This window comes from Mustelus asterias, chromosome 3 (assembly GCF_964213995.1).
Source record: "Mustelus asterias chromosome 3, sMusAst1.hap1.1, whole genome shotgun sequence".
Taxonomy (NCBI): Eukaryota; Metazoa; Chordata; class Chondrichthyes; order Carcharhiniformes; family Triakidae; genus Mustelus; species Mustelus asterias.
In genome coordinates this window covers 26579097-26603728 of record NC_135803.1, presented here as the reverse complement: position 1 = coordinate 26603728, position 24632 = coordinate 26579097, and positions in this window count along the sequence as shown.

Below are 24632 nucleotides of genomic sequence, written 5' to 3'. Positions count from 1 at the left end.
TGGATTGAGCTGCCAGAGGTAGTAGTAGAGGCGGGTACAATTTTGTCTTTTAAAAAGCATTTAGACAGTTACATGGGTAAAATGGGTATAGAAGGATATGGGCCAAATGTGGGCAATTAGGATTAGTGGTAAAAGCTGGGCGGCATGGACAAGTTGGGCTGAAGGGCCTGTTTCCATGCTGTAAACTTCTATGACTATGAAATGGTGATTTCCTTATCACAGAGACAAATAGACAAATTACTGAGCTACCGAACAGCCAGCAGGTTCATGATAGAGATTAGAATAAGCAAATGGTCTAAAGTCTATTACACAACTAAGGGTTTAAAGGATTATTTGTCACAGCAAAAAAAACAAACGCAACTATTTTATCACAATGATTTTGTGATAATTTCTTCAGATTAGCTATTAAATGATTGTGGTTTTGTCTCCAAATTGATTTTCATGATCCTACATCTATATTGCTTATGGTAGTTCACTTATAAGTAGTTAATATTTTTTGAATACGTAAACATGTTTGCAATCAGGAACTCGTAATGATTGATCTAACCTTCATATATAGGGCTTTTCCATTGTGCTTGGCTTTTTCCTAATCACCTGATTTCCCTCACTGTCATTTTTCTTTCTTCAGTTCATCTGATTCTGGAAAATCTGAGAACAATTGAAGTTTATAGCAGAGCAAGGGGGATGTTTTGTACATTGGATCTTTGCTATGTCAGTCCAAGGCTATTTTGTTCACTCTCCATATCCCTTGAAGGAGGCAGTGTCATTCCTGCTTCAATTTGGAGTTAATTCCAGCCTTACCGCACAGAACTCAACCTCCATCAGACAAAGCCACTCATGTCATGGAAGAGCTGTTTTATTTATGGGGAAGATGGTGACCTAGTGGTATTATTACTGGACTATTAATCCAGAACCTCAGCTAATGTTCTGGGCACACGAGTCCGAATCCCGCCACGGCAAGTGGTGAAATTTGAATTCAATAAAAAATATCTGGATTTAGGAATCTATTGCTGACCATGAAACCATTGTCAATTGTCAGAAAAACCCATCTGGTTCACTAATGTCCTTTAGGGAAGGAAATCTGCTGTCCTTACCTGGTCTGGCCTACATGTGACTCCAGAACAACAGCAATGTGGTTGACTCTCAACTGCCATTGGGCAGCTAGGGATGGGCAATAAATGCTGGCCAGCCAGCGACGCCCATGTTCCATGAATGAATTTTTAAAAAAACAACTTTTGGTCCCTTCACAACCACTATAGGCTTGGCCGCTGCTCCAATTAGAAACAAAGGGCAGAAATTTCCAGGGTAGAAACCAGTGGCGGGCGGTTCCAGCGGCGCCTTTCCCAGTGACTGGAATGGCGGAAACCCACACCTGTTTCTGTGCTTGGAAGCTCATTAATTATACACAGCCAAGTATTGGGCCGAATACCCAGGTATGTCCGGAGCTGGTTTGTCCACATAGGGTCAAATGCCACATTCAACAATCCCAGCGACATATTTAAATGCCAATCCAATACATACGTCTCACTCTCTCCAGCTCACCAAACATGACTGAAAGGCACAAGGAATAGGCCAGCAGCCTCAAGAGAGGCTGCACCCTGCTGCAGCCACCCACCAAACCAGCGAGACCTTGATCCAAGGAATGCTGGTGTAAAGATATGTCCTCCACCCCAGGATGGGTCAAGGAAGCACAGCAACCTCTCATCTCCAGTCGTTGCCCAGGAGGTCAGTGCTGCTGACAACCACACCTGAAGCACCATCTAGTGCAGGAAGAGGTTGAATGATCTCATCCGCTCCATCAGGGTAAGTCATCCTGCAACTCTCTCCAGTACTAAACTCTCATCATTGCATCATGAACTCAAATGGCTGCTGTCTTCGCAGATCTCACACAACCATTGGCAGGGCTCATAAATCAATACTCATTCTCTCATGGAGACTTTCACATCACTAACATCCCATCAATCACATGGCTCACACTCCATCCTCAAGCCCTTCTGGGGACACAGGGGACATGCATTTCATCCAGCCTCTGCTCCATTCCCCTCTAATCGTATGGCTTTCTTTTGTCTTCATGCAGGGCAATCTGGCACACAATTAGCTTAAAATTGCAATTTGCTTATCGTTAGCGGGCCTGGGACTGAAATCTTTGGGCCTGCTAGCTTCTCCCGCCGGCTTCCCAAACCCCCCATTCCCCCACCAGGAGGGGTTCACTCCAGCTGGGTTTACAACAGCTCCCCACTAACGGGGAGCTGGTGGCCCGACCCTGCTGGAGTGAAGGGAGGACATGGAGGCCCCCCAGGAGGTTGGAGGTAAGGGGAGTGCCCCCTGGGCATTGCCAGCCAGGCAATGCAAGCCTGTCCCCCGGCGCTGCCCAAGGTGCAAAGTGGCAATACCAAGGGGCACCTTGGCACTGCCCACTGGTCATCGAGCAGTGCCAGGGGGGTGGGCTCAGAGGGGGGCAGGGCCTATGGGAGGCAGGACCTATGGGAGGGGAGATCGGTGGAGTGGAGGGTCCTGCTGCCACTCTGCGTGCATGGATCTCCGCTACGACAGATTGGCGCGTGCGCAGTGGCCCGCGCAGTGCTCTGCTACCAGCCTCTCCAGCGGGAATAGGCCCCACCTCTGGTTTTCAGCGTAAATCTCTGAGGCACTCTGTGATGCTCAGAGTGTGGGAGATTCATTTTGAAAATCTCACGAAAAAAAACAGTGGGAGTTACTCCTGTTTTTAACGCAAGTTCAGCACTTCGATTTTTTTTGGAAGAATCATTCTTTTATTCAACCCCCTCTGCTGGTCACAACAAGATTAATCTAAACAGGATCCCTCCCTATCCGGATACCTTTTCCCTGATTTAGGGGAGTTGTAAAACTGGAATTAGACTTGTGGGGCGGGATTTTCCAGCCTGGTGGGATGGGAAAATTCCGCCCGTGATCCAACCATTGGAAGAATATAGAAAGATTTCCTCTGTGCTCGAAGTCTTGACCTGTCCTCCACAGTGGCTCCCTATTGCCATTGCCAGCTGATGGGATCACCCTTATGCGTGAAAAATTTGCAAACCCATTCTTGGTGCACAAATTTGTGATTTAAATACCGCAGCTCACAAAGTAATTTTTTCACAATACAGTTTCAATATAATGCGGAGTGACATTTATCATTGCATATTGCAGCGGGTGGATTTGTGAATATATAATAAATGATAATAAAATTGTGAACTTTAGCAATGTGTTTTCACTTATTACTCAGTGGGTGGCACTAAAGAGCTTCAGAATGTTTCTTCAATCGGCAGAGATATTATTTAATTTCTCAGTGTTTCAAAATTCAATACCATTCACTCCATCCATTTCATTTATGTTGGGAATTACTTATACCTCATCCATAACTCTTTTTGGTGATTTCACACCATCTCACGTCAGCCAGTCATCGTCATCACAAATAATTTGAATCTAGGTACAGACACGGTTAGTTGGATGATCCTCAAGAGATAATGTACTGGAAAATAATTTGGGGCTTGCCATCTGCAACTAACACCTTCGCATTTTGAGTACCCTTACAAACTATTTACTTTAAACATATCCAACCCTTCGTAAATCGAGCAGATTGACATCAGAGTTGCTGAAGTGATTGCTTCAGAAAACTAGCAGATCAAACGCCCCAACAACAGCAATATACAAACAACATCGGGGCTTCTGTTAGTATTTGCGATACTGCATTTCAAGCCAAAGCAGCACAGTGGCACAGTGCTTAGCACTGCTGCCGCACAGCCCGGGGACCCGGGTTCGATTCCAGCCTTGGGTCACTGTCTATGCGAAGTTTGTGTGCTCTCCTCCGGGTGCTCTGGTTTCCTCCCACAGTCCAAAAATGTACAGGTTAGGTGGATTGGCCATTCTAAATTGCCCCTTAAGGTCAGGGGGATTAGCAGGTTAACTATGTGGGGATATGGGGATAGGGCCTGGGTGGGATTGAGCTCGATGCAGGCTTGATGGGCCAAATGACCTCCTTCTACACTGTTGGGATTCTATGAAAGGATCTGTCAATCCACCGGTACCATCTAGAAGGACATAGGCAGCAGACTACTACTTGGGAGTTCCCCTCCAGGCCACACACCATCCTGACTTGGAAATATATTGCCATTCCTTCACTGTCGCTGAGTCAAAATCCTGGAACTCCCTCCCTAACAGCACTATGGGTGTACCTACACCACATAGATTGCAGCAGTTCAAGAAGGCAGCTCATCACAACCTTCCCAAGGGCAGTTAGTGGTGCACAATAAATGCTGACCTAACCAGCAAAGCCCAGATCCCATGAATGAATTTTTAAAAAATTCATCATGAGCAAGTTTCAGGTGAATACTACTATTAAGCAATGATGGAGAGTCTATGGGGAGCGGAGAATGGGCATACCTGTATAGGATGGGAAAGTGAATGAGGAACAATATCGTTAGTCAAGGTTAAATAAGGAAACCCCAGCCCTAGGGAAGAAACATGAAAGTACAATGTGATACTTTAACTGCTATACACAAGGCATGATTCGCCAAAATCTGATTAAATCTTGAATGAAGGTATTTTTAATCAGCTTTGAGAATTCTTCAGTTGAGTTGATGATCGTGCTGTTGTCTCAAAAGTGGAGCTTTATCAATGCTAAAATAACAAAGAAAAAGTCAGCAAAACATTTTTGTGGAATTACTCAATTTCAGAGGGGTAGCTCACAATCAGATTGTATGAGTTATTTTTTCAATAAACATTGTGGATATTCGATCATATGTTTTGTCAGCTATTTTTGACAGGAGATGTTATTCTATGTCCGTGTATGGTTTATGTAATTATTCTGACAGCCCAACAAAAATATGCCCCATTTAAACTTTTTTGTAAATAATCTTAAATTATCCCACATCATGTTAGTAATGATCGGTCAAGAAAGCTCGTCAAGTCCGAATGTTCATTCTGAAGATTCAGACAGTCCAGCATGTTTATGGCCACTAGTGGGTGCACATCACACGCAGCACTATTCTAAGTGAAAGGAAATCTGCCCTCAATTCGCTGTCAGTATAAGTATCTACACTGATACTGTAGATATCACAGTATCTACTGTGAAACAATGATCTCAACCATCCAAAGCAGCTTAATTAATCATTGCATATATTAAGATTCGTCAAATTTTCATGTAACATAACAGTAAAATAAATAGCAGTAAAATAGAATATTTAATGAAGTAACCTCAATCCTTCATTAAATAGGGAGGCAATGGCCTAGTGGTATTATCACTGGACTATTAATCCAGAATCTCAGTTAATGCTCCGGGAACCCGAGTTCAAATCCCGCCACGGCAGATGGTGGAATTTGAATTCAATAAAAAATGTCTGGAATTAAGAATCTAATGATGACCATGAAACCATTGTCGATTGTTGTGATTTATATAAACGATCTGGAAGAAGGTGTAACTGGGGTGATCAGTAAGTTTGCGGACGACACGAAAATGGCTGGACTTGCAGATAGTGAGGAACATTGTCAGAGGCTACAGAAGGATATAGATAGGCTGGAAATTTGGGCAAAGAAATGGCAGATGGAGTTCAATCCAGCTAAATGCGAAGTGATGCATTTTGGTAGAACTAACGTAGGGGGGAGCTATACGATAAATGGCAGAACCATAAAGGGTGTAGATACGCAGAAGGACCTGGGTGTGCAAGTCCACAGATCCTTGAAGGTGACGTCACAGGTGGAGAAGGTGGTGAATAAGGCATATGGCATGCTCGCCTTTATAGGACGGGGCATAGAGTATAAAAGTTGGGGTCTGATGTTGCAGTTGTATAGAACGTTGGTTCGGCCGCATTTGGAATACTGCGCCCAGTTCTGGTCGCCACACTACCAGAAGGACGTGGAGGCTTTAGAGAGAGTGCAGAAGAGGTTTACCAGGATGTTGCCTGGTATGGAAGGGCTTAGTAATGAGGAGAGATTGGGTAAACTGGAGTTGTTCTCACTGGAAAGACGGAGGATGAGGGGTGACCTAATAGAGGTGTATAAAATTATGAAAGGCATAGATAGGGTGAACGGTGGGAAGCTTTTTCCCAGGTCGGTGGTGACGTTCACGAGGGGTCATAGGTTCAAGGTGAGGGGGGGGAGGTTTAACACGGATATCAGAAGGACATATTTTACACAGAGGGTGGTGGGGGCCTGGAATGCGCTGCCGGGCAAGGTGGTGGAGGCGGACACACTGGGAACGTTTAAGACTTATCTAGATAGCCACATGAACGGAGTGGGAATGGAGGGATACAAAAGAATGGTCTAGTTTGGACCAGGGAGCGGCACGAGCTTGGAGGGCCGAATGGCCTGTTCCTGTGCTGTATTGTTCTTTGTTGGAAAAACCATCTGGTTTACTAATGTCCTTTAGGGAAGGAAATCTGCTGTCCTTACCCAGTCTGGCCTACATGTGACTCCAGAGCCGCAGCAATGTGGTTGACTTGCAACTGCCCTCCAAGGGCAACTAGAGATGGGCAATAAATACTGGACAGCTAGCTACACCCATGTCCCATGAATGAATAAAAGATTTTTTATTGTGCTCATGTACCAGATATAGTAAAGCAGTGGTTATATAATAAAGTCCCACTGTTCCGGTTTATACACCCATGAAACCTTGCAAACAGCAAAATCGTGAACAATCTACATACCTTATATGAGAGTATGAGACAATGTGAGTCAATTAGATCGTTTCCATCCATCCTGTTCATCCTCATCATCTGAACATATAGCTTGGCTAGACATTGTATGGATCCTGTTCTGGCAATGTTTGGTATGTGCTCTTGGTTACTGGAATGCTGTACCTCTCTGGTGTTTGATTATGGCTTCTTATGATGTCAAAACACTTATTCTGGCCTTTGCTTTCTCCATTGGCGCTTCCAGTGCCCTCTGATGCAACAAGCCTTGCATACGTCACTAAAAGTTGGGATATTTGCATTCACTTTGTAATAATGCTTGCACTCTATAACTTTTGTGTTGGTCCATGTGGTCGTTTTGGAATAATGTTTCTCTGGAGAAACATTCTGTGTTCTCTGTGTTATCATGGGCTTGATCATTCCATTGACTAGCTCTGCTGCCATAAAATCAAAATACCCCAATTTTCTCTGCATTGATTTATGAATTGACCTGTGGTCAGCTTCAGCTGCATTCAAAAGGACACGGGTCGGAATTCTCCAGCCTTTTCTCTGGTCCCACCAGTGGCAAACTCCCGCCACGGGTTTCCCGGCAGTGTGGGGTGGCTTCAGTGGAATTCCCATTGACATCAGTGGGAACAGATGATCCCACCACCAGCGAATAGCGTGCCACCTCCCACTGCCAAGAAAAGTGCTGAGGGAAGGCTAAAGAATCTCACTCATGAATTCCAGACAGTGTATTCGTTGAGTTTTACTCGTATCTTTGAGTATTGACCACACTTTGTTTAGGCTTTTGAGGACATCATCTGACAGACCTGAAGTGTTTAGTCTGTGGAGCACTTCATTGCCTACAGCAATTTTACCCTTAATGGCTTGTTTATCCAGATCAGTAATATCCAGATCCAAAAAACAGAACTCTGTGTGTCGTCTGAACAGAAAGAATTCACAGAAGAGGTCTGGTGCCTTCCAGTTGAGTGTTAGAAATGTTGTGGTCATCTTGTGTGTTTTTATTTTGTATAATTAGTAGGAATATCTATAACAAGAACAGGTGTTCAGGATCTCAGAGTCATCAGGACATGGCTCCCTGACTTTCAGTACTTTAACTCGCTATAGCTGGTTGGTTGACTGCAATGGTGGTGCTGTTGAGCTGTTGCTGCCTTCCCAAGCTTTCTTGAAGCTGTGATTTTGGTGGGAAAATTAACTCCAGGTTTGAGTAGGTAAACTTAACAGTGAAAAAAAGCATTTTACAGCTTTCTACAAACTGTTGGAAGATGTTATTGGATGGACTCTTCTTGTTCAACCTATTCTCTAGTGTTTAATACCCCCTCCCCCCACCATGCCCTCCTGAAGAGGTGGCCAGCAGCAGCAATGGATCTCATGTCTGTGGAATTCTGCCCATTGCTAGACTCTTGGAGTCAATTATTTAGTGGCTGTTCCTTCACAAACCTGAATGCCAAATTCCCTGTTCTCGTTGGCAGAAGTGGTGGGGCACGAATGGCCGGAGAATTCATAGAATTCCTACAGTGCAGAAGGAGGTCATTTGACCCATGGAATTCCGGCCTCTTTCTATTCATAGGGCAAATAAGGTGGATTGAAGGAATTAGTTTTTTTTTCACTGGAAAAAAGTAATCTTCAAATTATGATGATTGAGGTTTTCAAAATGATAAATTGAATATATTTTGTCCAGGTTAGTAAGTAATGTAAATAGAGATAGGAGAACCAGGGATGGGAGTACAAAATACAAAACTTGGATTAGATGCTAAGAAGTATTTGTTTTCACAGGGTCACTAACTTTGGAATAGATTCCATAACATGCAAGTGTAGGTTTACTGCTACCATCAACAAGGGACTGAATGAGGTCCTGGGGGTTGAGGATGTTCCAAATTGATAGGAGACAGCTATCATTTTGGATATACTCTGCCCCTGCTTGGTTGTCTTCAACAGTCAACAAGGAATTTCCCAGATTTTGTCAGGCCTGAAGCTGTCTCTTTGTTTTTATTACCTCACTCAGAAGATTGCATAATTGGAGGGGTGATTTCATGGTACAAATCATACAATTGCTACAGCGCAGAAGGAGGCCACTTGGCCATTGAATCTGCACCGACTCTCTGAAAGAGCATCTTACCCAGGCCCACCTCCCTCCCTATCCCTGAAACTCCACGTATTTAACCTGCTAATCCATCTAGCCTTATACATCTTCGAACACTGAGGGGAAATTTAGCATGGGCAAACCAACTAAACCTGCCCATCTTTGAACTTTGGCAGCAAACCGGAGCACCCAGAGGAAACCCACACTCACGCGGGAAGAACGTGCAAACTCCACACAGACATTCACCAGAGCGGAAATTGAACCCGGGTCCCTGGCGCTGTGAGGCAACAGTGCTAACCACCGTGTCACTGTGCTGCCCCACAGTGGCACAGTGGTTAGCACGGTGGCATATTGTGACTGCACCATGTCTTGGCAGCATGAGCTTAATGGATCAGTTGACACATTTCTTTTCATATGTTCATGTTATGATCTCTCTTTTTATGGTGAATAGTGGCAATTCATTCCGAATTGTACATAATTTTGTGCTATGGACACACACTTATGAGGAATTATAAGAACCATAAACTAATTCATATAGGGCTCTTACAACTAGCAGAGTGAAATAGCTCACAACCTATTATGGTACGGGCTGCAATAATATCCAGCACCCAGAGGTTAAAAAAAACACAATCTGAATCCTTTTTACTGACCTGTATTACTCAGGTCAAAATGTCATTGGCGAGTTTGGTCTGACCTTGTGAGGATCAGAATTGTTAGACCTTAGAGTCTATTGCCAGCCAACTAGAGAAAGAACAGATTCCCACAGTGGTTTTGGGTTACCAGAGCTGTAGTGACAGTTGATGCAACATCTAATATTTTCTTTAGGAATCTCATTTCCTCTCCCGAACCAAAGACGTTAATATGAATTTTATACATCCTGCCTTTGTGTGATATAAATAAGAGGACAGATCAGGATTCGTGTTTTTATTTTAAGGATACATGATGTGAGAGCCCACTCTGGATGGAAACCATATGGTGCAATGCTTTTTTGAAGGCAATGCAGTGGAATCGTTTACAATAAAGCCTCATTTACCACAAAGAAAAGCACTTTTTCTGGATCTCTCCCCATGAAATGTATTTATTTCTATGAATGAACCATTTGGGAAAGCAAAGTCAGTAGTATTCAATTCAAGGTGGGATTTGTGTCTTTATTAAGAAAATAAATTTGAAACTAAGCTGTAGTTTAATTGAATAAACTTACAGCTTCCCTTTGCCAAGTGGAGTAGAGGGAATTGAGACAGACATAACCCAAGATTATTAATCAGCTTGGTAAGAAACAGGAAAAAAAGAAGACATGCCATATTATGTCTTTCTAAAATGTCTCAAAACACGTCACACATAATGAAATACTTTCAAAAGCGCGGTGATGATTTTTATCCAAGCAGATGTGGCAGATAATTTGTATGCAGCAAAATCTTAAAACAAGCAATTAGCCAGGACTCGAGGTCAACTCCCTACTTTTTTCCAGTTAATTTTTAGCATTCACCTGACCCACAGTATCTTGGTCAAAGTCTCACCTGAAGAGTGAATAAGCTCCTGTTTCACATTTAATAACTGGGAACCTGAATTTCTAAATGGTCTGCGGTGAGATGTTTAGGAGCTGCTATCCATGGTCATCATTTTCATTGAGCTCATGTGACCAGTGGAGCCGCCAGAGATCATTCCTGGAACCCCAGCAGAAAAGATTTACTAGGATGTTACCAGGACTTGATGGTTTGAGTTATAAAGAGAGGCTGGATAGTGTGGGACTTTTTTCCCCTGGAGCGTAGGAGGCTTAGGGATGATCTTATAGAGATCTATAAAATAATGAGAGGCATAGATCAGCTACATAGTCAACATCTTTCCCCAAAGGTAGGGGAATCTAAACCAAGAGGGCATAGGTTTAAGGTGAGAGGGAAGAGATACAAAAGTGTCCAGAGGGGCAATTTTTCACACAGAGGATGGTGAGTGTCTGGAACAAGCTGCCAGAGGTAGTAGTAGAGGTGGGTACAATTTTGACTTTTAAAAAGCATTTAGACATTTACATAGGTAAGATGGGTATAGAGGGATATGGGCCAAACGCGGGCAATTGGGACTAGCTCAGTCGTTTAAAAAAAAAGGCGGCATGGACAAGTTGGGCCAAAGAGCCTGTTTCTATGCTGTAAACCTCTATGACTCTATGAGCCCTATTTTACCATTTTGATTCTAAGTGCTGGGCGGACTTGAAACTGGATCCGACTTTTAGACCCGTTCTCAGGCGCCCCCATATGCACTCTGCCTGAAAAATTATCAGCAATTCCGAATCGCGCTGCAGAAGCCTGTGGGCGGGGCTTAATGTGCCCGAAATCCTGCAGCTCCGATCGCCGACTCCAACTGCGTATGCGCAGAAAAAAAGGGATAGAATGCTGCTCCCCTGTCACATTGCTCCTGGGCTGGATAACGCCTCCACCAGGCCCTCACAGACATTTCCCCACCCCCACAACATTACTGACCCACTTATCCCCCCACACCCTCCACCACCCAGACCGATCGCGGACCCCTTCCCCATTCCTCCTCACTGATCACAGGTAGAGTGGCAGCGGACCCCCCCTTCCCCCTCACTGATCACAGGCAGAGTGGCAGCGGACCCCCCCTTCCCCCTCACTGATCACAGGCAGAGTGGCAGTAGACCCCCCATCCTCCCCCACCGCTCTCAAGTAGAAAGCCGTCGGATGCCGAGCACTTACCTCCTCATTAGCTGGAGCAGCCGAATTGGACTTTTGTAGAGCATGTCTGTTTCGCGCCTAATCTGGACAGGTGAAAGCAGTGGTAAACGGGGAAGTGCCGCTAAGGTTGGGCATGCAGCCCATGAAGTCGATTTAAATGCATGCAAACGCATTCGGTCCCAATCGCGGCCATTTTCGGGCCTTGGTAAAGGGGGAACCGACATGGAGGTGGGCACGGATCGCGCTACTTGCCTCACGCCCGACTTGACCAAGTTTTCGCACCCGAAAATGGGCGCAACTTGATGGTAAAATGACTCTATTTATCTTGATGGACATTGTGTAAATAGAGTTCTGCTTTAATGAATTCCTGCTGTAACTTCAGTGGGATGGGATGTCCGCCTACCTTGGGCCTGCAGCTGTTGTAGGAGGACCAGCTGCCGCTAATGTAGCTAAAGATGAGAACCAATTATTTTTTTTAACCAAGAAATAATGAAAAGTCTAAAATGACAAACTGATTGTACATTAAAAACAATATTCTGCTGACCAAATGTGAACTAAATGTACCATCCCAGCACATTCCCTTAATCATTGAAGAACATGAGTTTTCCCAACCACAGAAAATCCCAAAACTAATTAAGTGCAACCAATTAAATAGATTTCCATGTAAATGCATACATAAATAACAGTTAGAACATGGACACAGGCAATTCAGTCCAACAAATTGGTGTTGGTGTTTCCTCCACACACAAATAGTTCTAATCGACAATAATCTCTCCCTCAATGTCAACAAAACAAAGGAGATAGCCATCAACTTCAGGAAGCATAATAGAGGACATGCCCCTGTCTACATCAACGGGGATGAAGTGGAAATGGTCGAAAGTTTCAAGTTTCTAGGTGTCCAGATCACCAACAACTTGTCCTAGTCTCTCCATGCCGATGATATGGTTAAGAAAGCCTCCCAATGCCTCTACTTTCTCAGGAGCCTAAGGAAATTTGGCATGCCCGCTACGACTCTCACCAATCTTTACAGATGCACCATAGAAAGCATTCTTTCTGGTTGTATCACAGCTTGGTATGGCTCCTGCTCCACCCAAGACCACAAAAAACTACAAAGGATAGTGAACGAAGACCAGTCCATCACGCAGACCAGCCTTCCATCCATTGACTCTGCCTCAGAAAAGCAGCCAACATAATCAAGGACCCCTCACACCCTGGACATACTCTCTTCCACCTTCTTCCATTGGGAAAAAGATACAAAAGTCTGAGGACACGTACCAACCAATTCAAGAACAGCTTTTTCCCTGCTACCATCAGACTTTTGAATGGACCGACCTCATATTAAGTTGATTTTTCTCTACACCCTAGCTATGACTGTAACACTACATCCTGCATTCTCTCCTTTCCTTCTCTATGTACGGTATACTTTGTCTGTAGAGCGCACAGGAAACAACACTTCAGAACAATGTCTCACGTGGGCACATACATGGTTAAACCCAAAATATAGACGCAGTTGTCAGTGATAGTCTACACTTCCACAGGTACTGCTGGTACAAGATTCGCTGAGGGAATGTGCATGGAAATTAATTTTACGATGTGAACTTAATTATTCTCATACTAAAAATAGCTGAAAATGTTAGGGCTTGTTCAATCAAGATTAACAAGGCTTTTAACTTCAGCCAAGTGATAATACTGCTGAAGAAATTCCAAGGCCCTGAAGAATTAATTTGATGAGTGTGGAATCCCATTCTCTCAGAACTAAATTACTGTGGCAGATGTTTTAAAAATGTAATTGGAATAATTGCATTCTAGTTTTCCTGTTTTGCCCTTTTAATAACTTCCTTTAATCCTACAGGTATGTCCCAATCTTCACTTTGCTTCTTGTACAGTGATTTAAATATCATTTATATCTCCTGGTTTGTCCTTCCTGCTCTGATCTGCATGTGTCGGTAAGGATTCCTCAGTCGGAACTATTCGCCGCTGCTTGCTCGGTTCTGAGATGCCACAGTTTCCCCTGCAGAGGGCACCAAATTCAAAAGGACACCAGATAAGGAGGTCTTCACAAGCCCTGAAAACCCTGTGGGGAACCCACAGCGAAACTAATGGCAAAACCTCTCACAGCAAAAATATGGGCAGTTGTGTGTTTTTGCTGAAACACCATCATATTATATTAAATCAATTACCAAGGAAATGGAAACTTGACAGGGGGGTGAAATCTGTCTTGACAGTTGCACAAAACAAGCAATATGGAATGGACACGCTGTTTTACACTCAATGAAATTTTTAAAAAATTCATTCTTAGGATGTGGTTGCCGCTGGCCAGGCCAGCATTTATTGCCCATCCCTAATTTTCCTTGAGAAGGTGGTGGTGAGCCCCATTCTTGAACAGCAGCAGTCCATGTGGATTAGGCACACCCACAGTGCTGTGAAAGAGGGAGTTCTGGGATTTAGACCAAGCAACAATGAAGGTGATATATTTCCATGTCAGGGTGGTGAGTGGCTTGGAGGGGAACTTGTAGATGGTGGTGTTCCCTGCGGCTGCTGCCCTTATCCTTCTAGATGGTAGTGGTTGAGGGTTTGGCAGGTGCTGAGGAGCCTTGATGAGTTCCTGCAGTGCATCTTGTAGATGGTACACACTGCTGCTACTGTGCATTGGTGGTGGAGGGAGTGAATGTCTGTGGATGGGGTGCCAATCAAAGTGGGCTGCTTTATCCTGGATGGCGTCTAAGCTCTTTGAGTGTTGTTGGAGCTGCACTCATCCAAGTATGTTCAGAGTATTCCATCCATCACACTCCTGACTTTTGCCTTATAGATGATGGACAGGCTTTGGGAAGTCAAGAGGTAAGTTACATTCCACAAGATTCCTTGCTTCCGACCTCTCTTGTAGCTGCGTTGTTTATGCAGTGAATCCAGTTGAGTTTCTGCTCAATGGTAACCCCAGGATGTGGATAATAGGGTAGTCAGAGATGGTAATGTGATTGAATGTCAAGGGGTCATTTTGTTGTAGGTGGTCATTGCCTGGCTCTTGTGTGACACAATTGTTACTTGCCATTTGTCAGCCTAAACCTCGATACTGTACAGGTCTTGCTGCATTTGGACAGGAACTGCTTCAGTTACCACACTGTATTACATTTCACTCGATAAAGATTGACATACCATATCACATTCAAGTGGATTAAGATTGACATACGTATTACACACTACTTGAGAAGATTGACACATTGTATTGCACTCCATTCAATAAAGAATGATACACTGCATTACACACTACTCAATGGAGGTTGACACACACACTGTATTACAATCCATTCAATGAAGATTGACACACTGGCTGGAATTTTCCAGCCGTTCATGCCGGCAGGATTCTCAGTCCCACCAATGGCATTCACGCTTCTGGGGGTTTCCCAGCGGCATGGTGTGGCTTCAATGGGAATTCCCAATGATAGCGTTGGAACCAGAAGATCCCGTCACCAGTGAATGACACGCCATCTCCTGCTGCAGAGAAAAACGTTGAGGAGATCAGCGAATCTTGCCCATTGTATTACATTCTACTCGATGGACATTGACACACTGGGGGTGATCTTGAGCTCGGGCCCACCATCCATGGAAATGGCAGCGGGGGTTCGAGATCCAGCGAAACCCGGAAGTCGGAAATCTCGCCGGCAAGATTGAGACTGCTGCTTTTTGCCAGCCCTCGCCCACGACGTAATCAGGTTCACATCCACAATGGTTGTGAACCTGATTTCAATACACCTCCATACATTAACATATTATTAAAGAGCCCCCTCACCGTATATTGAGCCCGAGGCACGCTTTCAAACTGCATCAATGTGACATCATGTCGGCGAGGTTTACAACAGGTTCACCCAGACATGAAACTGTCATGGGGATTCCCCCCAGGTGCTGTATTCAACTTTGCGCCCATGGCATTACGATACATGGCATCATATTTTACTGAATAAATATTGACACACCGTATTACACTCCACTCGATGAAGATTGCCACGTTTGCCGGAATTTTACTGCCTCGCCTGCCCAAGGCTCGTAAGATCCCACCCGAGCCCAACGGAGAATGCCGTTCTGCGGGCCTCAGGCGAGCATGCCGGTAAAATTCCAGCCATTGTATTACACTCTACTTGATGAAGATCAACACACTCGGTGAAGATTAGCACACTATTTTGTATTCCACCTGATGAAAATTATCACACTGTTATGTACTTCACCAGATTAAACCAGTGGAAATGACAATCAAGCGGAGTTTAAAATTGGCTGCTAATTCATTGTCATCCATTTTATGTTACCGCCTGTTGGGATTATGCAATAAGTACAAGTTGTTTTCATGAAACATAGATTTTATAGCGATCACTTTCCAGTCTAATTACTAGACTATCTTTACTTTGAAAATCTTTTTGAAGAAAATATTCAAAGCACATCTTTCCCACAGCCCACAATAACAGTATAATTAGTACTCCTAAATTTTGCAGCTGCATTGAACCAAAACACAAACAAATGTAGTGCGTCATTAGACTAGCTTTTCTTCTTCTTACCTAATAATTTTGAGTGTGTCCTCATTGATGAGTAATGCAACTTTCAAATAACTTGTTTCAATTTTTATTTCAGGACTTGGTCTTCCTGGCAGCAGCTTCATTTTGACTAGATAGTTGAAGTGAATGATTGATAAATACAAACAATTGTATTTCTGTTCCATCTTTAACACTGTAATAAAAACAGAAAATGCTGCTAAAAGTCAGGCCCACAGAGTATTTCCAGCATTTTCTGTTTCTATTTCAGATTTCCAGTATCCATGGTAACTTGCTTTTTATTTAACAAAGGAGACTTGATCGTTGTATATAAACATTTGATATCCACTATGCACATATATATATATATCATTGAATTTCTCTATGAAGTTCCAAATAGCATTTCATAGCCCACCTGGTTGATTATAACAAAAAAGCAAAATATGTTTGAATGCATTCGATATCAAAGGAGAAAATGCTGGGAATACTTTGCACGTCTATGGTTCTATGGTTCTATGGTCAGGTAATATGTTGCTTGTTGAGCATTCTCAGCCTTTTCTCTTTTTATACATAATTAGCTAGCTCCTTTCAAATATATGCTGGTAAGGTTACACTTGGAGTACTGTGGACAGTTTTGGACTCCTTACTTGAGAAAGGATATACTGGTACTGCAGGGGGTGCAGAGGAGATTCATTACGTTGATTCCGGAGTTAGAGGGTTGGCTTATGAGGAGAGACTGAGTAGCCTGGGGCTATACTCATTGGAATTCAGAAGAATGAAAGGGGATCTTATAGAAATATTTAAATTATGAACGGAATTGATAAGGTAGAAGCAAAGAGGTTGTTTCCACAGGCGGGTGAAACTAGAACTAGGGGGCACAGCCTCAAAATAAGGGGGAGCAGATTTAAGACTGAGTTGAGGAGAAACTTCTTCACCCAAAGGGTTGTGAATCTGTGGAATTCCCTGCCCAGCGAAGCACTGAAGGCTACCTTGAATGTTGAAGGTTTTTAAGGCAAAGAAAGATAGATTTTTGAACAGTAAAGGAATTAAGGGTTATGGTGAGCAGGTGGGTAAGCGGAGCTGAGTCTACAAAAAAGATCAGCCATGATCATATTGAATGGCGGAGCAGGCTCAAGGGGCCAGATGGCCTACTCCTGCTCCTAGTTCTTATGTTCTTATTTATATCTATGCTTCCAACACTGATCACTTTGTACATAACATAGTATCAACTAACTTTAAAGTATTAATTCAGAAAATGGAAGCATGATATAGTGACGTGGCGAGAATACCTATGGCTTCCTTAAGCTCCACATTAGTGAACAAGCTCACAATGTCAAACAAGCACATAGACGTGGCATTGCTACCAATATACAGGTCATGTATAGTCTTTGCAAAGGTGAAGGAATCCTTTGCTGTGTATACAACCAATTCTGAATGAGTTTTCCACGCAAAACGATGAAGGATTCCTTCACTTTTGCGATATGTGACCAGCATGTCGACAGCAATACTGTGTCTATGTACTTGTTCAACATTGCAAACCTATTCAGGAGTGTGCCATTCAAGGAAGCCAGACATTTGCTCCATCCCTCTATATCATTGCAACCTAGGCATGCCGTCATCTTCTGACTATACATTCATTGAAGTTAGAATATTATTACAAATTTACAAATATTATCTAGAAGGTAGTATCATGTACTACGGATTCAGCACGTTTCTCAGATTAAAACAGAGTGCAATTCGGAAGCCATTTAGAAAGACCAGTATAGAAATGTATAAAATAGTGTCTCTCTCACCTCAGGCTTGTAAATGTAAATATTGTTTGTCATTTGAGTTTGGCACCTAGGGGATCTCCAGGCATCCAACAACATTGATATTCTTACAGACAGCAAACCAGGAAGTAAAATGCACTAATTATCTTTCACTTCTAGAATAACGTTTTACGTAAATAAAGATAAATGATTGGGACATCCATATGGGATTGTGGTAGAAGCTGAGATATTACAAACAATTTTAAAAGATCAGTATTTCAAAAACGTGATTTGTTTTTACTGTAAAGGAGAAGTTTGACATTCCATCAATGTAAAATTATTTTCTTTTGGCCAGAGTGGTTTCTCAGCAGTGGCTATATATTTAGTACAAATCCCATCTCCTTAGAGCATAACAAAACAACCATTCATCTGCTTCAAAGAAAGGCACCTCCAAAAACACCCATAACAATATCCGTTCAAGGCTTAGAGAGATGCAAGATCACTGCTTAAGCAAAAAGGCAGAGAAAATACTATCAGATGCAGACAGTGGAGATACTAAACAGGTCTATCAAGCTCTGAAGACAATTGATGGTCTGCAGGCTACCAGAAATTCGCTTTTCCCCATTACTAATGGAATCACTTCAGACAAGATCAAATTCCGGGAGAGATGAGCATAACATTTTAACAATGTTCAGGATTACGTGCTTTCCCCAAATTGAAGGCAAAACATGTCACTTGCTGACACCTCCAACAAAGCTGAGATCATGAAATCTCCTATCAAGTAGCAAAGCAGTGTCAGGTGCAATACCAGGTGAAATGTGTCTCCCAAGAAGAATATACAAGACAGAAGACACAACTCTCACTCCCTAACTCACCATATTTTTCCAGATAATCTGGAACCAGGAAGCCATTCCTCAGGAATTCAAAGATGGTATCCACATTCAGAAAAGAGAAAGAAGCTGTCCAGCTTGCAACAACCATCAAGGAAGTTTTCTACTCCTCATTGATCAGAAAATAGAATCCTACAGTGCAGAAGGAGGCCAATTCAGCCCATCAAGTCTGCACCAACTCTCTGACACAGCATTCCACCCAGGCAGTTTCCCATAACCCTACATATTTACCCTGCTAATCCCCCATCTTACACATCTTTCGACACTAAGGGGCAATTTAAGATGGGCAAACCATCTAACCTGCACATCTTTGGACTGTGGGAGGAAACCAGTGGACCTGGACAAAACCCACGCAGACACAAGGAGAACGTGCAAACTCCACACAGTGAATCACCCAAGGCTGGAATTGAACCCGAGTCCCTGGCACTGTGAGGCAACAGTGCTAACTACTGTGCCACCGTGCCACCCAAGTACTTGCAAGAGTCCTGCTAAATCACTAAATCACAATTGTGACTGTGGTCACAATTGAAGGTTCAGTGGTCGGGCACGGGATCAATCTGACCAAGCATGACACTTTGTCACATGGTATTGGGTGTGTTTCCCAATGTCATCACACAAGGGTGCAATTTTGCAGTTGGGAGGAGCAGGAATTGTATGTGCGTCCACTGATAATTACAGGGCCAAATAAGGGTGTGGTGATCTTGGTGGTCGTCCTTTGGCCACCAGGTCCTGGATAGGCTCTGCCTGGAAAGGTGTGTCCAGCTCCATGACTGGGCACTCTTCTGTTGTTGCAGCATCATTAGATGCAATGGCCACAGGCAGATGATGTGGAGATGCCGGCGTTGGACTGGGTGAGCACAGTAAGAAGTCTCACAACACCAGGTTAATTCACCTGATGAAGGAGCAGCGCTCCGAAAGCTCGTGCTACCAAATAAACCTGTTGGACTTTAACCTGGTGTTGTAAGACTTCTTACTGGCAGATGAGCAGAGGGGCTGACATCCTCATCCAGAGCATCCTAAGAGGAGTTCTTGGAGCTGACAGGCAGCTCATCTGCCAGCATGGTGAATTTACAGCTCCCTGCTCACCATTGCTGAATGAGCAGTTAGCAGAGAGACTAGGTACTTCGTCCATGAATCACACTGACAGTGGCCTCCTGAGGTCATTGTCTGTGCGAGCTCTTGCAGGTCTGATTGCAGCCCCAGGAACTCCTGATTCTGCTCTCATAGAATCATAGAAACCCTACAGTGCAGAAAGAGGCCATTTGGCCCATCGAGTCTGCACCAACCACAATCCCACCCAGGCCCTATCCCCATATCCCTACATATTTACCCGCTAATCCCTCTAACCTACGCATCTCAGGACACTAAGGGGCAATTTTAGCATGGCCAATCAACCTAAACCGCACATCTTTGGACTGTGGGAGAAAACCGGAGCATCTGGAGGAAACCCACGCAGACACGAGGAGAATGTGCAAACTCTACACAGACAGTGACCCAAGCCGGGGATCGAACCTAGGTCCCTGGCGCTGTGAAGCAGCAGTGCCAACCACTGTGCTACTGTGCCGCCCAAAAGGGTTGCCATTCTCTCCAGAGAGATGGCTGTGCGTTCAATGTCAAGGGTCAACACAGACTCTGCATGGGCCCCACCATGATGGAGACCATGGAACGCAGATCCTCATGGATCTCTGACAGATCTCCATATCCATGCCACTGGATATCATGTATCTCATGGATAACCATGATGTGGAGATGCCGGCGTTGGACTGGGGTGAACACAGTAAGAAGTCTCACAACACCATGGACAACTCCAGAGGCTCATCATCTACATCAGATACAGCATTGGTCCTGGTGTCCACCTGTGCTCCCACTGGTGCAAGAGCAATGTCTTCCTCTAAGCAGAATGGTGGGGGGGTCCTTGGCATTGCCCCGAGGAAGAAGATCATTAAATCCAATCATCATTGTCACTATGCATGCTAGGTGGGCTGAGGAGATTATGGAAACCTGCTGCGTGGTGCCATTTGCACTGGACCTTCAATGGGCACTCTGGCCACAACAGCTCACTTTCTACTGAGAGGAGCCCATGATGATTCCAGTACCTGCCACACACACATCTGTGGCCAGCACTCTTACCTTCATCCGAGACCCCCGTTTCACCATAACTGGACGAGCAAGCTGGCCAGTGGCACCCAGCTCCAGTACATCTCTTTCATGCTTCATGAGGACTAGCTAATTTGGTATTCCCCCCACCGGTTCTGTGGGGCTCCATAGCATTATGACTTGTCTTCTCCTGACAGGGAACAATAGAAAGCCTCATTAGTGTTGCACCTCCCTGAAGATCCATTACAGCTCTCCCTCCCTGCAACCAGGTATTAAGCGAGCCATCTCACTGTGGCATATCACATCTTCCAATGCACTGAGGCCAACTGTGCTGACATTCTAGCCTTACCAGGCAGGCTTCAGTGCCAGTTGGCAACACACTCAGACCCTGAATGCACACAGAAACAGGCACCCAACTGCACTAAGATCTCATTTAAGAGCTTTAACATTGTTCCTGAGACATGGGAGAATGTTGCTCATGATCATTCTCTCAGGTGCCGTCACATCAGCAAAGGTAGCACTTCCAATGAACAGAACAAGAATCACACTGGCAAATAGGAAACACAAAATTTACAAGCACTTCTTCCACATCTAAAATACATGTGTGTCCAACATCAACATATCTTTCCATGCGCAAATTGGACTGATTAGTCCATATTGCACCTGATTAGTCCACATTGCACCTGAAATTTAACTCATTGGGCAGGATTGGGCAGGAGTTTGCGGCCACGTTCGCCCCAAGACTGGAAAATCCCACCTGAGGTCATTGGACCTTTCCATAGTCCCCCCCACCCCCCCACCCCCCACTATGATTCCCATGGTGGGCAGGATGGGAAAATTCCACCCATTGAATTCTAGTTGATGTCATATTCATCTTTGATCACATAGGACGGCCGAGCAAAAGATGCACTTAGTATGTTGTTAAAAATCCAGTTACACCTTATTCAACAAGGTGTATCATTTTCAAGAGTTTCATAGCAAATCTAGTGTAAGCAGGCATGTTCTCCTCAATTTAGTGATTCTAATTGATTGCACAGTATGGAGTGTTCAATAAATAACCCTTTGGGAAACATTAAATCACCAACAGCAACTTCTGAATTTCTATATTTAACAGTGCAGAATTTGCTGCCAATCTTGAAGGAGTAATGACAGTGAACACTCACAACTTTGATATAATTACTACAGCAAAAGCCTATGCATATATTAAAATCTTCAGGTGCAGAACCTTAACAAATTACTTTTGAAAATCCAAGTAAAATACATTGACTTGATGAATCTCACCCACTAAAATAATGAAATCCCAATTCCCATTTCTTATTGTCTCCACACACAATGGTAATGAATGGTAACATCTTGAAAGGTAGCATCTTGGGTGGCATGGTGGGACAGTGGTTAGCACTGCTGCCTCACAGCACCAGGTTTCAATTCCCAGCTTGGGTCACTGTCTGTGCAGAGTCTGCATGTTCTTCCTGTGTCTGTGTAGATTTCCCTCTGTGTGCTCTAGTTTCCTCCCAGTCCAAAAGACATGCTGGTTAGATGCATTGCCATGCTAAATTCTCGCTCAGTGTACCTGAACAGGCGCCAGAGTGTAGTGACTAGGGGATTTTCACAGTGACTTCATTGCAGTGTTAATGTAGCCCGACTTGTGACACTAATAAATAAATTTTAAATGTGTTCTTAAGACTAACGGGTCAACAATTCACTTATTCATGCTTTGATTCTTAATTTTTAGTATTGGAGCTTCATATAACAGCTTCCTACTGTCAAATATGATACTTAAATTTATGAAGCTATCGAAAATATTAACCTAAAGAGGAAATCCTTAATTCTTCAAGTCTGAATATCTCACCAGTATATCCTATCACTCAGGGGACTATGCATATTGTTAGAATATTTCATGTATTTGGTATAATTTTGGAAGAACAAATCACAATATCCTATTGAATAACCCCTTCAATCCTAATTTTATCTGAGTGATGGTGTTTTTTTTTGTGAGCGCACGGAAGCATTTAGCAAATAACAAATGTTTGGAATGGAAATCCATATCAAAGAACAGGTTACATGAGGTGAAAAGAAACAGGGAGGCGCTCTGATGTAATTAAATTGATGATTCATTGTACCACATTAACTCTGACAATTGCAAGAGTCCTAAGTGAAATTAGTTTGGACTGTATTTTGGATGTTAGAAAGTGCATAAAACTTGACCACAATCAATTACTTGTAGCTTAAATCAGAATGTTTACAAAACAGCTTCTATGGAAAAAGCTACCAAGAATCAATCTAAGATACAATGAAGTGCATCTGAAAAATGCTACATTTAAACCAAATGTTTCTGATGCATTGAAAGCAAAAGCATGCAAATACTTTTTCTCCCCCTCGCATTTCACCATTTTTAAATGATTATTTTAAAATGCAAACTAATGTAAGATTATTTCGTACTCGGAATCTCAGAATCACAGAATTGTTATGGTGCAGAAGGAGGCCATTTGGCTGATCATGTCAGCACCAGTTCTCCAATTGAGCATTATGACTTAGTGTCATTTTCCAGCCTTCTACATTGTTTCTATTCAAATAATCATCTAATTCCCTCTTGAATGCCTCGATTGAACCTGCCTCTACCACACTTCCAGGCTGTGCGTGCCAGGCCTGAACCACTCGCCGTGTGAAAAAGATTTTTCTCACATCACATTTGAAAATCACATTAATTTGTGTTCTCTCTCATTTGTGATCCTTTTACGAGTGAGAACAGTTTTTCCTTATTGACTTTGCCCAACTCCCTCATGATTTTGAACACTTCTATCAAATCTCCTCTTAACCTTCTTGTCTTCAAGGAGAACAAATCCCAATCTCTCCAATCTATCCTCTTAACTGACGTTTCTATTCCCTGGAAACCTCTTCCACAATCTCCAATGCTCTCTCATCTTTCCTTTGGTGTGGTACCCAGAACTGTACTCAATGAGGTCCAACTGGTGTCTTATATAAGTTCAGCACTACTTTCTTGCTCTTGTACTCTATGCCCCTATTAATAAAGCCAAAAATTCTGCAAGCTTTACTAACAGCTCTCTACATCTGTCCGATCTTCAATGATCAATGCACATATACATTCAGGTCCCTCTGCTCCTGCACCCCCTTAGGAAATGTACATCTTATTTTGTATTGTCTATCCATATTCTTCCTACCAAAATTGAAGGGTTGAACACCTTAGAGAAGAGAAAGTTGAGTGAAGATTTTATGTAGGTGTTTGAAATCATGAGGATTCTAGATGTAGATGGAGATAAACTGTTCCCATTATCTGATGGGTCAAGAGCCAAAGAACAAAGAGTTATGTTGATAGGCAAAAGAATCAATGGCAAAATGCAGAAACAAATAGCTCTGTCCTGTTATTTCCCCATAATTTTACATCTTCCTCTGCTTTGAATGCTCCCAGGTAGCAATGATGTTTAAGTCAAATCTCCTGTGTCCCAGTTATTTAAAAAAGGAAGGCATGAAGAGTGATGCCAAGAGACAGAACTTATTCACAGGGTTAACACTCATGGTCAGAAAATGTGTATAGGTACAACAGTATACCTGCGAATATATGTGTATATATATGCATATATATATATGTATACCTGCATCTCCCAAGATCAAGGAACAGGCAATTGGCAACATAAAACAGCTCTTTGGAGGCTTAGATAATTTGAGGAGGTGGATGTTACAGCAAGACCCATTCAGATTGTTGCCTACAACATTTTTTTAAATGCTAGTACCCAAAGAGATGGTGGAGGAAGGGCCTCAATTACAAACAGCACCAGAGCACAATATTGCCAAAAACCATGAAGAAGTCATTGCAGTAAGGGTTCTGCAGCCAGGAAATAGTAGTTGTGGAAGAGACATTTACTTGCACATTTCATAAGTGCGCACAACCAGTAGAGCAATGTACCAAGCTCAGTATTGTTCTCTTCAGGAGCTAGGGAACCACGAAAA